The 15,087-nt window shown below is 42.5% G+C and overlaps 1 protein-coding gene across 1 annotated transcript in view; it reads left to right on the top strand.

The window, feature by feature from the left end:
* The window catches only part of ALOX5 (arachidonate 5-lipoxygenase), a 165,973-nt gene that overhangs the window by 9,636 nt on the left and 141,250 nt on the right, over nt 1–15,087 (top strand). The gene's annotated exons all lie outside the window — the stretch shown is intronic.

Below are 15,087 nucleotides of genomic sequence, written 5' to 3'. Positions count from 1 at the left end.
GCTTTTTGGCAAGCCCCATCAGCTCTATGTTCACAGACTCACAAATGAAGCATGCAAAGAAAAGAACATTACCCGCTGTGAAACATGGAGGAGGTTGTCCTGCTGTAACTCCTATTATTTTTGGATATGTTATAGAATGTATCATGCCCTCCACACACTACAGGTTTAAAGAGCCAGAGGAATAAAAGCAGCTCTCAAGCATCAACAAGCACCCGCTATGTTTCAGTGTAGGCACTACAGCACTAGTTGAACAGTGTTCTTTTCAGCAGTGCTTCATTCATAAACCTAATTTGCAATGGGAATTGAATAATTTTGATTGAGCTGTATATGCAGTTTCCACTGACATGTACTATATTAATAAAACATCAAATATGTATATGATACTTACGGACCAGTCCAGTGTAATAACATTAACAGTTTCCAAGCTTCCAATAAGTTACTCTGCAAAAAAATGACATCATGTGAAGACACTATTCTGGGTGAAGGAAGGAAGTTTACTGCATATACGATTATCTGATAAAATAGTATTAACCACAATTCATGTAAGTTAAGTGCTTTCATTCTTATCGCAATCATTTGAATTTCCCACAGTGCAGCAGGTAGTGAAAGCTTGTGTTGATACAAAGCAATAGAGATGTCTGCTGTATTATCAAAGATTTCTAAAAACCAGATTTTCACGCATGAACACGTAGAACACGGTATTATATTTCACATTCACAATTATAAAAAATTATATATAAAGTAATAACTAATAAATACAGACACCATACCTTCACAATATTATTGCACTGCGCTTTGTTTGAGGTAAGCACTTTTAACTAAATAATTCAAATAAAGCTCAATCGTACGGTAATTTCTCATTCTGGTATTTACCTTAGACCCAATAATCCAATCCAACCAGCCATGTAGCCCTTTAATGCTACGCTCCCATAATGATATTCTGTTGAGTTTTTGATGTTGCAAAATTTCTTCACCTATTAAATTACGTTACGTGCATTTTTCATTACGTTTTTCTGTGCTTTTTTTTTACATACAATTCTATCACTTTTTGACACCGTGATTTTTGTCTCTTGTTGGTTTATAATGCTTTAAATAAAGCTCCTTTGTTTTTGAAACTTCCTAGCATTTGGCTTTGATAAAATTTTATTGACATACTTAGGTGTGGATTACATGCATTTTTAATGCCTTTCCACCGCAGATACACACATAAAACACACGTGCGTTTTTTTAACTGCGGCATTCCTGCACCTAATGCAAATCTATGGGGAAATTCCGCACAAAATACTCAGCGTACCCGCAAGAGAAATTGACATGCTGCGGATTGGAAAAAAGCACCATAGGTCAGTTTACACAGCGTTACAAAGAAATGCAGTGGGCATGAGATTTCTGCATTTGAGGGCAGAGCAAAGTACTGTACTGCACATGTGCCAGGAAAGGTCAATAAAGCACCGGCGCAAACGTATTACAGTATTTGGCTCTGCCGTCAGCAGGACAGGGAGAAGTGCGTCTGCGCAGAAGCTCGAAGAGGGACACACTATGTGGATGATGTAAGACACGTCATCCACAAGAACCACAGTAGCAGGATGGCATCCTAATATGAGAGGAGGCACCGAACCAAGACCAGTGACGCCCATTGCACCGGACGGCCTCATACATGAGTATAATAAAAGATCTTTTATTTGCCTTGTATGTCGAATCGAAGTCATATCTGCAGCTTTATATAATGATGTCACATGGGGCTGAAAGTTGGTGGCCATAGGTTATATCGGAAAAAAATGGTGACTGGTTCCCTTTAAAGGCCCTTTTACATTTAGCGATGCACCAGCGATCCGACCAGCGATCCGACTCGGTCAGGATCACTGGTGCATCGCTAAATGATCGCTAGTGAGCTGTCACACAGGCAGACCTCCCAGCGATGCAGCAGTGACGAAGCGCACGATACTCGCCTTTCACACACAGCGATCCTGACGTCCTCCCGCCCGCCTCCACGCGTCGCTCGTCGTCACAGCAGGAAGCCCAGCAGGAAGCTGACGACGAGAAATGGAGCCGGACATTCTCGCGGGATCAGCAATAACCAGCGGGGGAGCCGGTCGGAGGTAAGTATCACACATAGCGATATCGCTAGCGATATCGCTATAACGTCACAAAATCGTTGACGTTATAGCGATATCGCTAGCGATATCGCTATGTGTAAAACCCCCTTAAGACTTAACCTTTATTGATAAGTCAGCATGGGGTACCAGTGTTTAAAAACAATGACACAAAGTAGAGATGGATCCAGCTACAGGGCTAAAAATTCCTGAAGTTTTATTCATTTATATAAAAAATTCCATAAAACATCCATTACAGTCCAAAGGGGAAACACCCCTGATGCCTTTCTGGTGCATGTAGCACCCTTAGTCATAAGTCATGTAGCACTTCAGATATTTTTAGACATGTTGCCGGATCCATCTCTACTTTGTTTACTTGTCTTCCCGCCTGAGCAGTGGCGTCGATCTGAGCTCCAGAGAATTACAAACTACTGTGTTGAGCTGGTCACTACTTATATTTTTCCCATTAAAAAAACAATACATGTACAAAAGAAAAAGGATACAAAAAATTGTGCAAATAATAATCCCATCATAAGTATATAATATATAGAGGGAATAAAAGAAGAAACTAAGACTCCTCATCAAGTCCCTCGTGACGTAGGTTATCACCTAATGGTGACTATCCTTTTTCATTTATACATGCATGGGTTTTTATTCCCTTCATATATTAATTGTACTGATTACGTTATTGTTATTGTTTTATTTAAGGCAGTGGGCAAGGTGCAGGAATGATCGAAACGCGTCGGTCATCCTCACTGTAATGTCATGCTGACTTATCAATAAATCTTAAATCTTAACTGCACCTGACCAGGACTCTTACCATTTTGTACCACTATTTCCATGTTATGAGTGTAAACCGTAATTTCATTTATTGCAAGACATCAGCGTCTCTGGCTGGCAACAAAATGATGTGCCACCAGTGCCAACTCTCTCTCTGTATATATGGAAGTAAATGACATGAGGACTTGGCTTAGATGAGTGTTGTGAGTTCATTTTCCCCTTCACTACTGAGGCCCGAGGAACTCCCTCTTCTGGTAAAGAAAGGTAGTGAGCCTGATTATCAAACACCTGAGGCTGATGATGATGACTGGCTGAGTGGAGTTACTGACTGGATATAAGGCTGCCGACGCCCTTCTGCCCTGCGGGTGATTTCTCTGTGGGATCCTTGGAGACCAGTCTGAATTCCTGCTCCTCTAAAGCTAAGTTTGCTGCTCGGCTTTTTGCATTTGTGCTTTGACTTTGTTTTGCTTTGTTTTTCTGGATTTCTCCCATTCCCTGCTGGGGTGTGCTGAATTCCTTTAGCTCTGTCTTCTGAAAATACCTGAGTGCTGATTTAGTTTTTGAAGCCTAGCTGCTTCAGGATCTTTTTCATATCAGCTTGTTGGCTTATGTCTTTGATAGGGTTTTGGCAGATTGCAGACAGCAGCCTTCCTTTCCTTTCCTATCTAGGTAGCTTTGGGCCCCGGCTTTGCTCAGTCTATCTTTCTGTCTGTGTTAGTGTTTTCATCTTGCTTCACCGTCATTATATGTTGGGGGCTGCCTATTGCTTTGGGGGTCTGCTCTGGGGCAGTTTAGATTTCCCCTTTCTTTCTTTAGGCCTATTTAATTCTCCGGCTGTGATCGAGGGGTCTAGGGCATCGTAGGAACCCCCCACGGCTACTGCTAGTTGTGTTGATAGGTTCAGGGGTCTGCAATCTGATAGTTGCCAACTTCTCTGGTTTTCTGGACTTAGCTTGTATTTCTGTTTTTGCCTCCTACGGTGACTCAATCATAACAGAATCACCCGCCATACCGCAGATCCTAGGGTACTCAATAGCAGGAAAGAATTGTAAAAAAAAAAAAAAAAAAAAAAAGTGTGTATATTTTTTCCTCTATATCTCTGAGGCCGTAGGGGGAATTTTTTTTCCTCTCAATGGAGATAAAGCAATTGTCTGATCGTGTGGAGCAGCTCGCTGCGGAAGTGCGGGGAATTTCCGCCTACCTTGCTCATTCACATGCTGCTGAACCAAAGATTCCTACACCTGATGTATTTTTTGGGGATCGGTCTAAATTTTTGAATTTCAAAAATAATTGTAAATTATTTTTTGCCTTGAAGCCTAACTCGTCAGGGAGCTCCGCGCAGCAGGTTAAAATTGTCATCTCTTTGCTGCGTGGTGATCCCCAGGATTGGGCGTTTTCTTTGAAACCAGATGATCCTATTCTGACTAATGTGAATGCATTTTTTCAGGCCTTGGGGTTGTTCTATGACGAACCTAATGCCATTGATCAGGCTGAAAAGACCCTGCTGGCATTGAACCAGGGTCGTGATTCTGCAGAATTGTACTGTCAAAAATTCCGAAAGTGGGCAGTACTTACTACCTGGAATGATAATGCCTTGGCTGCTCTCTTTCGGAAGGGGTTGTCAGAAACCATAAAAGATACTATGGTGGGATTTCCTGTTCCCTCTGGTCTTGACGATTCTATGTCATTAGCCATTCAGGTTGATCGGCGTTTGTGCGAACGCAAAGGTGCACGAGAGGTGTTGCCACCTGTTGAACAAATGTCTGAACCTATGCAATGTGATAGAGTTTTTTCCAGAGAGCAGCGTCAGGAGTTCAGAAGGCGTAATAAGTTGTGTTTTTTCTGTGGAGATGCCTCGCATATTATTTCTGTCTGTCCTAAACGAGAGAAACGCTTTGCACACACGTTTTCTGTTGGGGGTGTTCAACCTAAGTTTCTTCTGGCTATTACTCTGATCTGCTCCCTGTCCACATTTTCCGCCAAGGCTTTTGTGGATTCGGGAGCAGCCCTAAACCTAATGGACTTGGATTTTGCTAAACGTTGTGGATTTCCGATGACACCTCTGCAGACGCCTATCCCTTTGAGGGGGATTGATGCTACTCCTTTGGCTAAAAATAAACCTCAGTTTTGGACCCAGGTGGTAATGCGGGTCGCCCCAGACCATCAAGAAAATTGCAGATTTTTGGTGTTGCATAATCTGCATGATACTATTGTTCTGGGGTTTCCCTGGTTACAAATTCATAATCCAGTTTTGGATTGGAAATCTGTGTCTGTGGTGAGTTGGGGTTGTCGGTGTGCCCTTAGTGAGGCTCCGGTGTTTTCCACCTCTCCTCAGTCGCATGATGTTCCTGACTATTTGGCGGACTTTTATGATGTATTTAGTGAGAATGAGGAGAATGAGTCTGCGTCTCTGCCTCCTCATAGGAGTTATGACTGTGCAATTGAACTGAGCCCGGGGTGTAAATTTCCCAAGGGTCAGCTCTTCAATTTATCTGTACCCGAGCACGAGGCTATGCGATCCTATATTAAGGAGGCGTTGGAGAAGGGTCATATTAGACCATCCTCTTCACCCTTAGGTGCCGTTTTTTTTTTTGTAGCCAAAAAGGATGGATCATTAAGACCTTGTATTGATTATCGTGCCCTCAACAAAATTACTGTTAAATATCAGTATCCGTTACCCCCTGATTTCTGATCTATTCTCCAGAGTTAAAGGTGCTTGCTGGTTTACCAAGCTTGACCTCAGGGGGGCGTATAATCTTATTCGCATTAAGCATGGGGATGAATGGAAGATGGCGTTTAATACTCCGGAGGGACATTTTGAATACCTGGTGATGCCTTTTGGGCTCACTAATGCCCCTTCTGTCTTCCAGTGCTTCATGAACGATATTTTTCTGAGATTTTGTCGATAAATTTTTGATTATCTATCAGGATGATATTTTGATCTTCTCCAAGGATTGGGATTCTCATGTGGAACATATTCGGACTGTGTTCCGGATCTTGAGGGAGAATTCCCTGTATGTCAAAGGATCTAAATGCCTTTTTGGAGTACAGAGGATTTCTTTTTTGGGATTTATATTGTCCCCATCAACTATTGAAATGGACCTGGCCAAGGTACAGGCCATTTACGATTGGGTTCAGCCCACTTCTTTGAAGGCCCTCCAGAAGTTTTTGGGTTTTGCTAATTTTTATCGGAAATTTATAGCAAAATTTTCTAGTATTGCCATGCCATTGACTGATTTGACTAAGAAGGGTGCTGATGTGTTAAATTGGTCTCCGGAGGCTGTTTCTTCCTTTCAGGAGCTGAAGCGAAGATTCACCTCCGCCCCGGTTTTGCGGCAACCTGATGTCTCACTTCCATTCCAGGTAGAGGTGGATGCTTCTGAGATTGGTGCAGGAGCTGTTTTGTCCCAAAAGGATCCTGTAACATCTAAAATGAATCCCTGTGCTTTCTTTTCCCGGATGTTCTCTCCATCTGAGCGTAACTATGATGTGGGGAATAGGGAACTGTTGGCCATGAAATGGGCATTTGAGGAGTGGAGACATTGGTTGGAGGGAGCTAAGCATCAAGTCGTGTTCCTCACTGACCACAAGAATTTTATTTACCTAGAGTCGGCTAAGCGCTTGAACCCTAGACAGGCTAGGTGGGCCTTGTTTTTTACATGTTTTGATTTTGTGGTTTCTTTTCTTCCTGGAACGAAGAATGTCAAGGCAGACGCCCTCTCTAGGAGCTTCTTTGCTGATTCTCCTGTGGTGACAAAGCCTGCTACCATCTTAGGCGAAGGGGTAGTTCTTTCTGCCATCTCGCCCGATTTGAGACGTGCTCTGGAAGAGTTCCAGGAGAACAAACCTGAGCGTTGTCCCAGTGGAAAGTTGTATGTTCCTGACCAGTGGAAGAAGAGAGTGATGTCTGAAGTTCATTGCTCTGCTTTGGCTGGTCATCCAGGTATTTTTGGTACTAGAGATCTGGTGAGTCGGTTTTTTTGGTGGCCCTCCTTGTCTCGTGATGTCAGGAATTTTGTGCAGTCCTGTGGGACGTGCTCCCGGTCTAAATCGTGTTCTCGCTCTAGTGGGTTGTTGATGCCTTTGCCTGTCCCCAAGAGGCCATGGACCCATATTTCAATGGATTTCATCTCTGATATGCCTGTCTCTCAAAGGATGACTGTTATTTGGGTGATTTGTGATAGGTTCTCTAAGATGGTTCATCTTGTACCACTCCCTAAGTTGCCGTCTTCCTCTGAGTTGGTGCCCCTGTTTTTACAACAGGTGGTTCGTTTGCATGGGATTCCTGAGAACATTGTATCTGACAGAGGAGTCCAGTTTGTGTCTAGATTTTGGAGAACTTTCTGTTCCAGGCTGGGAATTCAGTTGTCCTTCTCCTCTGCTTTTCACCCTCAGATCAATGGGCAGACAGAGAGAACAAACCAGACCTTGGAGTCATATTTGAGATGTTTTATTTCTGCTGATCAGGATGATTGGGTTTCATTTTTGCCCTTGGCCGAATTTGCTTTAAATAATAGAGCTAGTTCTGCCACTTTGATGTCACCTTTTTTTTGTAACTTTGGGTTTCATCCTCGACTTTCTTCAGGGCAGGTGGAGCCCTCTGCCTGCCCAGGTGTTGACACTGTGGTGGAGAGAATGCACCAGATCTGGGACCAAGTGGTGGATAAGTTATCTCTCTCCCAGGAAAAGGCCCAGCGGTTTTCCAACTGACATAGGACCATTGGTCCCCAGTTTAAGGTTGGTGATATGGTGTGGTTATCATCAAAAAATATTGCTATGAAGGTGGCTTCTCCTAAGTTTAAGCCTAGATTTATTGGACCTTACAAGATTGTGGAGATTATTAATCTGGTCTCTTTTCATTTGGCTCTTCCTGTCACATTTAAAATCCATAATGTGTTCCATAAATCTTTGTTGAAGAGGTTTGTTGAACCTGTTGTTCCTGGGGTGGCACCTCCGGACCCTGTATTAGTTGAAGGTAACATGGAATATGAGGTAGAGAAAGTACTGGATTCCCGCCTGGCTAGACGGAGACTCCAGTATTTGGTTAAGTGGAAGGTTTATGGTCAGGAGGATAATTCCTGGGTCTCTGCCTCTGATATTCATGCCAAAAGATTGGTGCATGCCTTTCATCGGGCTCACCCTGATCGCCCTGGTGGCGTGGTTGAGGGTTCGGTGACCCCTCCTCAAGGGGGAGGTACTGTTGTGAGTTCATTTTCCCCTTCACTACTGAGGCCCGAGGAACTCCCTCTTCTGGTAAAGAAAGGTAGTGAGCCTGATTATCAAATACCTGAGGCTGATGATGATGACTGGCTGAGTGGAGTTACTGACTGGATATAAGGCTGCCGACACCCTTCTGCCCTGCGGGTGATTTCTCTGTGGGATCCTTGGAGACCAGTCTGAATTCCTGCTCCTCTAAAGCTAAGTTTGCTGCTCGGCTTTTTGCATTTGTGCTTTGACTTTGTTTTGCTTTGTTTTTCTGGATTTCTCCCATTCCCTGCTGGGGTGTGCTGAATTCCTTTAGCTCTGTCTTCTGAAAATACCTGAGTGCTGATTTAGTTTTTGAAGCCTAGCTGCTTCAGGGTCTTTTTCATATCAGCTTGTTGGCTTATGTCTTTGATAGGGTTTTGGCAGATTGCAGACAGCAGCCTTCCTGTCCTTTCTTATCTAGGTAGTTTTGGGCCCCGGCTTTGCTCAGTCTATCTTTCTGTCTGTGTTAGTGTTTTCATCTTGCTTCACCGTCATTATATGTTGGGGGCTGCCTATTGCTTTGGGGTCTCCTCTGGGGCAGTTTAGATTTCCCCTTTCTTTCTTTAGGCCTATTTAATTCTCCAGCTGTGATCGAGGGGTCTAGGGCATCATAGGAACCCCCCACGGCTACTGCTAGTTGTGTTGATAGGTTCAGGGGTCTGCAATCTGATAGTTGCCAACTTCTCTGGTTTTCTGGGCTTAGCTTGTATTTCTGTTTTTGCCTCCTACGGTGACTCAATCATAACAGATGAGTATAAAATGTACAGTATTTATTGGGGATTGGCATCATTACTTTTAAAGGAGTCACTCAAGGAAACATCAAGGGGAGCATCAAGGGGCACTAAGGCGGCATTAATACTCTCAAAAGGGCTACTCAGGAGCCATTATTCATTTCAAAAGGGCATTCTGGGGGCATTATTACTGGTTTAGGGGAAGCAATACTTGACTTTGCCAGGGGACTGGCTACCCAAGTGACACTATTGCCTTCAAGCCCCTCCATAAGGATAACCCATCCATCAGAAATAGTATTCAAAGCCCATAGCAAAAAGAAGTTTCTAGGAATGTCTTGTGCATCCTAATGTGCAATTAACCTGAAAAAATTATAATACTTGTCCACCTTGAATCGCCTCCCCCGCATCCACAATTTTAATCTTGATGTATTGAATAAACAAGATTTTTTTTACTGGAAATCAGAGTACCACCTCTTTATTTCTTCTCTTGGTTACCTGATGACACTGCATGTCTGAGGAGCTGCACCTGTATCCGTAAAGCAAAAGTGCTACCAGCCTGCCGTGAATCCATCAAGGTACTCACATTGTGTTTAGTGCCGGTGTCTCTATGCTTGTTTTTAACCCCTTCACAACATGCGCCATACTAGTACTGTGTATGTCATATCTTCCCCTTTGATGTGGGCTCCGGCGCTGAGCCCACATCTTTCCCGGCACATGTCAGCTGTTTTGAACAGCTGACATGTGCCTCCAACAGCCACGGGTGGAATCGCGATCCACCCACAGTTGTTAACCTGTTAAATGTCGCTGTCAATCTCTGACAACGGTATTTTACGAGCGCTTCCAGAAAGCGCGCTGAAAATCCCACCCATTGGTGACCCCGTCACGTGATCGTGGGTCACCGATGGGTTGGCATGACAACCAGGGGTCTCCAGCAGATCTCTATGGTTGTCACTGCCGGATTGCTATGAGCTCCGCCTGGTGGTCGGCGCTCATAGCAAGTGAGCAATTCTGCTACTTACAGGTGATCTGATCATGTATGTAGCTGATCCGATCGGGTTATGGCAGCTTCTAGTCTCCCGTGGAGACTATTGAAGCATGCCAAAAGTAAAAAAAAAGTTTTCAAAAATATTAGAAAAATAAAAAATATATAAAAGTTCAAATCACCCCCATTTCGCCCCTTTCAAAATAAAATAATAAAAGAAATCATGTATACATACATATTTGGTATTGCCCGATCTACCAAGATATAAAATCCAATCAGTAAACGGCGTAGCGAAAAAAAGGAAAAATGCCAAAATTACGTTTTTTTGGTCGCTGCAACATTGCATTGAAATGCAACAATGGGCGATAATCCACACCAAAATGGTAACATTGAAAAAATGTCACACAGCAGATCAAGAAAAATGGAGACACTAGGGGTCTCAGAAAATTACTCAATTTATTTTTTTTAACACACTTTGGATTTTTTTTTTACCACTTAAATAAAAAAGAACCTAGACATGTTTGGTGTCGATGAACTCGTAAAGATCTGGAGAATCATACTGGTAGGTCAGTTTTAGCATTTGTTGAACTTTGTTTTAAAAAAAAAACAAACAACAGTTGTGTAATTGCACTTTTTTTTGCAATTTCACCGCACTTGGAATTTTTTTTCCTGTTTTTGAGTACACGATATGGTAAGACCAATGCTGTTATTCAAAAGCACAACTTGTCCCACAAAAGACAAGCACTCACATGGCCATATTGATGGAAAAATAAAAAAGTTATGGCTCTGGGAAGGTGAGCGAAAAACAGAAACGCAAAAACGAAAAAGGGCTCCGTTTCTAAGGGGGTTAAGCCTTTCTCTTGGCTGACTGAACAAAGGTCATTCCAGCCTCCATCCTTCATGCACAGATTGCCAAGCAGAACATCTATTTCTTCCCCTTTCACAGCTCTTATCCAGTATTCATACTCACATTGCTACTCTTCTGTCATTGAGACACTGTAACAAGGTGGCACGGGGTGGTAGTCATGGGCGAGTCTACTAGATCACAGTCAGTGAGCACCCCGTCCCCTTGCACTTGGTTACCTCTGGCACACAGTTGCTCTCTACTGAAACAACGTCCTCTGGATGCACCACACGTCACACTTCAGTGCCAATAGTGGAAAAACTTTAATAACAATGAAATTGAGGAGATAATGCTTCCTGAGCTGTCCCTATCCAGATATTCTGTCCCAATAACTCCCATACGGATCCGAGGAGCAGACAGTCCTTTAATGGGCCCTAGCACAGTCCTAGTGCCTCTTCCAGCTGCCCAGCAGTCCTTTGGCAGCACTTTCTCCCATTCGGGGCATATTATTATGCTCCCACTAGTGGAGCACATCCTGCCATGGGCAAGCCTGCCAGGGCTCTGACTCAGAGACAGGAACTTCCTCTGCCTCTGAGGCTGCTAATCCAGCCCCCTGTTTAACCAATACTGTCCCTGAACTAGTCATGTTCAAAACAGTGCAATATAATACAAAGACATGACATAAAGTAACAATCACACAGTACACATACAACAATAAAACAGTAGTTCATAACAGCAGTACGTAAATACATAGCCAAACTATCAGGACACCGCATGGGGGACACATGCCCTACATAAAGGAGAGAGGAAGTAACTGAGGGTCCCCATCACCTCCTTACAACACCAGCCTTGAGAACTACTTTCTTTAGACTGCATTCATTCTCGAAACATGACTTGGATGGGCTGCTATGTAAATTACATGATAGGGCCATTTTATTACATTTTTGGAGAACTCCCTTAAAAGACTACCCCTTTAAGATGAAAATATAGCAGACAACCCCTTGTTACAAGAAGTTGCAACACACAGGTTGAAAGCCTAATTTTTTCAATATGTAAACCACACTATAACATACAAGACATACAAAGCAGAGATAAGGCTTGAAAAATGATAAAGTTTGTAGATTTACTATTCTGAGATTTTCAGAACATATCTTAAGTCTCATGCACAGAGCCAACAGCTTGTCAATCACCAAGTGGCAGCACACGAGGGACTTTCCTTGCCCCTGTACAGCCTATTGGATGCTTTTTGGCAGATTTCTGTTTTGGTCATATTATCAAACACATCAAATTATAGAAAACTAATGAAGGATATTGAGATACCCAAAAAGTATTTTTTCTACATATACACATATACTTCAGCTGGTCTAATAAACAAAAAATGGATGCTACCAAAGAACAGCAGCAACTAATATAGTAAAATTGCTCAAACTAGCTCATAAGCCACAATAAAAAGGTCCCACTTAATTCTTTAATATGTTTAAATGGAATCTGTAATTAAATTCATGCAGCCCAAACCAGGGACAACAAGAATACACACTGGGTGCATGATTGCAGCTCTGTATGTTTTACTCTGAGACACAGTCTTTTCAGAGAAAACATACCTTGAAAAGGAGGATAGGGATCCTAGTGAATGATATGACTAGTCTGAAGCAGCCTATCAGCAGGGTTGGACTGGGACAAAAAAGCAGCCGTGCCACACAAACCCCACCAGCCCACATACTATAACACTCCCCCCACACCCGCTCAGTGGATTTTGCTATACTTTGTTGTGCACTTCAACACTCATCTTCCAAAGACATACTGATAGGGAATTTAGATTGTGAGCCCCATCAAGGACAGTGATGATAATGTGTACAAATTGTAAAGCGCTGCGGAATATGTTAGCGCTATATAAAAATAAAGATTATTATTTATTATTATTATCTTAAAGGCATTATTTGAAGTGCCATGTGTGAATCCCGCCGCAATGTGCATGATCAACCTCTTCTTTAGAGCGCCGGTTCTTGGGATCATGGGGGTCCCGGCGGTCGGACCCCGGCGACTACATAGGTCTCGGGATAGGGGATTACTTTGCATAATCCATTTAAATGGGTTTTCCAATATATACACACCATATTTTTCGGACTATAAGACACACCTAGGTTTTAGAGGAGGAAATTAGAGGAAAAAAATGAAGCCAAAAATGTCGTCAATTCTGTACTTAACCCCTTCACCCCCAAGGGTGGTTTGCACGTTCATGACCGGGCCAATTTTTACAATTCTGACCACTGTACCTTTATGAGGTCATAACTCTGGAACGCTTCCATGGATCCCGGTGATTCTGACATTGTTTTCTCGTGACATATTGTACTTCATGTTAGTGGTAAAATTTCATTCAAATAACTTGCGTTTATTTGTGAAAAAAATGGAAATTTGGCAAAAATTTTGAAAATTTTGCAATTTTCCAACTTTGAAGTTTTATGCCCTTAAATCACAGAGATACGGCACACAAAAAACTTGATAAGTAACATTTCCCACATGTTTACTTTACATCAGCACAATTTTGGAACCAAAATTTTTTTTTGTTAGGAAGTTATAAGGGTTAAAAGTTGACCAGCGATTTCTCATTTTTACAACACCATTTTATTTTTAGGACCACATCACATTTGAAGCCACTTTGAGGGGTCTATATGATAGAAAATACCCAAAAGTGACACCATTCTAAAAACTGCACCCCTTAAGGTGCTCAAAACCACATTCAAGAAGTTTATTAACCCTTTAGGTGCGTCACAGGAATTTTTTTGAATATTTAAAAAAAATGAACATCTAACTTTTTTTCATAAAAAAAATAATTCAGGTTCAATTTTTTTTATTTTACCAAGGGTAACAGGAGAAATTGGACTGCAAAAGTTATTGTGCAATTTGTCCTGAGTACGCAGATACCTGATATGTGGGGGGGAACGACTGTTTCGGCGCATGGCAGAGCTCAGAATGGAAGGAGCGCCGTTTGACTTTTTCAATGCAAAATTGGCTGGAATTCAGATTGGACACCATGTCACGTTTGGAGAGTCCCTGATGTACCTAAACAGTGGAAACCCCCTACAAGTGACCCCATTTTGGAAACTAGACCCCCTAAGGAACTTATCTAGATGTGTGGTGAGAACTTTGAACCCCCATGGGCTACACAGAAGTTTATAACATAAAGCCATACAATTAAAAAATCATATTTTTTCCACAAAAATGATCTTTTCACCCTCAATTCTTATTTTTCCAAGGGTAACAGGACCCTAAAAGTTATTGTGCAATTTGTCCTGAGTACGCTGATACCCCACATGTGGGGGTAAACCACTATTTGGGCGCATGGCAGAGCTCGGAAGGGAAGCAGCGCCATTTGACGTTTTGGGCTGGAATTGAGATCGGACTCCATGTCGCGTTTGGAAAACCCCTGATGTACCAAAACAGTGGAAACCCCCCACAAATGACACCATTTTGGAAACTAGACCCCCTAAGGAACTTATCTAGATGTGTGGTGAGAACTTTGAACCCCCATGGGCTTCACAGAAGTTTATAACATAAAGCCATACAATTAAAAAATCATATTTTTTCCACAAAAATGATCTTTTCACCCTCAATTCTTATTTTTCCAAGGGTAACAGGACCCTAAAAGTTATTGTGCAATTTGTCCTGAGTACGCTGATACCCCACATGTGGGGGTAAACCACTATTTGGGCGCATGGCAGAGCTCGGAAGGGAAGCAGCGCCATTTGACGTTTTGGGCTGGAATTGAGATCGGACACCATGTCGCGTTTGGAAAACCCCTGATGTACCAAAACAGTGGAAACCCCCCACAAATGACACCATTTTGGAAACTAGACCCCCTAAGGAACTTATCTAGATGTGTGGTGAGAACTTTGAACCCCCATGGGCTTCACAGAAGTTTATAACATAAAGCCATACAATTAAAAAATCATATTTTTTCCACAAAAATGATCTTTTCACCCTCAATTCTTATTTTTCCAAGGGTAACAGGACCCTAAAAGTTATTGTGCAATTTGTCCTGAGTACGCTGATACCCCACATGTGGGAGTAAACCACTATTTGGGTGAATGGCAGAGCTCGGAAGGGAAGCAGCGCCATTTGACGTTTTTGGCTGGAATTGAGATCGGACACCATGTCGCGTTTGGAAAACCCCTAATGTACCAAAACAGTGGAAACCCCCCACAAATGACACCATTTTGGAAACTAGACCCCCCAAGGAACTTATCTAGATGTGTGGTGAGCACTTTGAACCCCCCAGTGCTTCACAGAAGTTTATAACGCCCGGGCGTGAAAATAAAAAATTCGTATTTTTTCCACAAACATGATCTTTTAGTCACCATTTTTTTATTTTCCCAAGGGTACCAGGAGAAATTGGACCTTAAAAGTTGTTGTCCA

This window comes from Dendrobates tinctorius, unplaced genomic scaffold, assembly GCF_039654945.1.
Source record: "Dendrobates tinctorius isolate UK_male_01 unplaced genomic scaffold, ASM3965494v1 ptg000089l, whole genome shotgun sequence".
Taxonomy (NCBI): domain Eukaryota; kingdom Metazoa; phylum Chordata; class Amphibia; order Anura; family Dendrobatidae; genus Dendrobates; species Dendrobates tinctorius.
The sequence above is the reverse complement of the archived record's forward strand: the minus strand, read 5'-3'. Positions and strand labels throughout refer to the sequence as shown.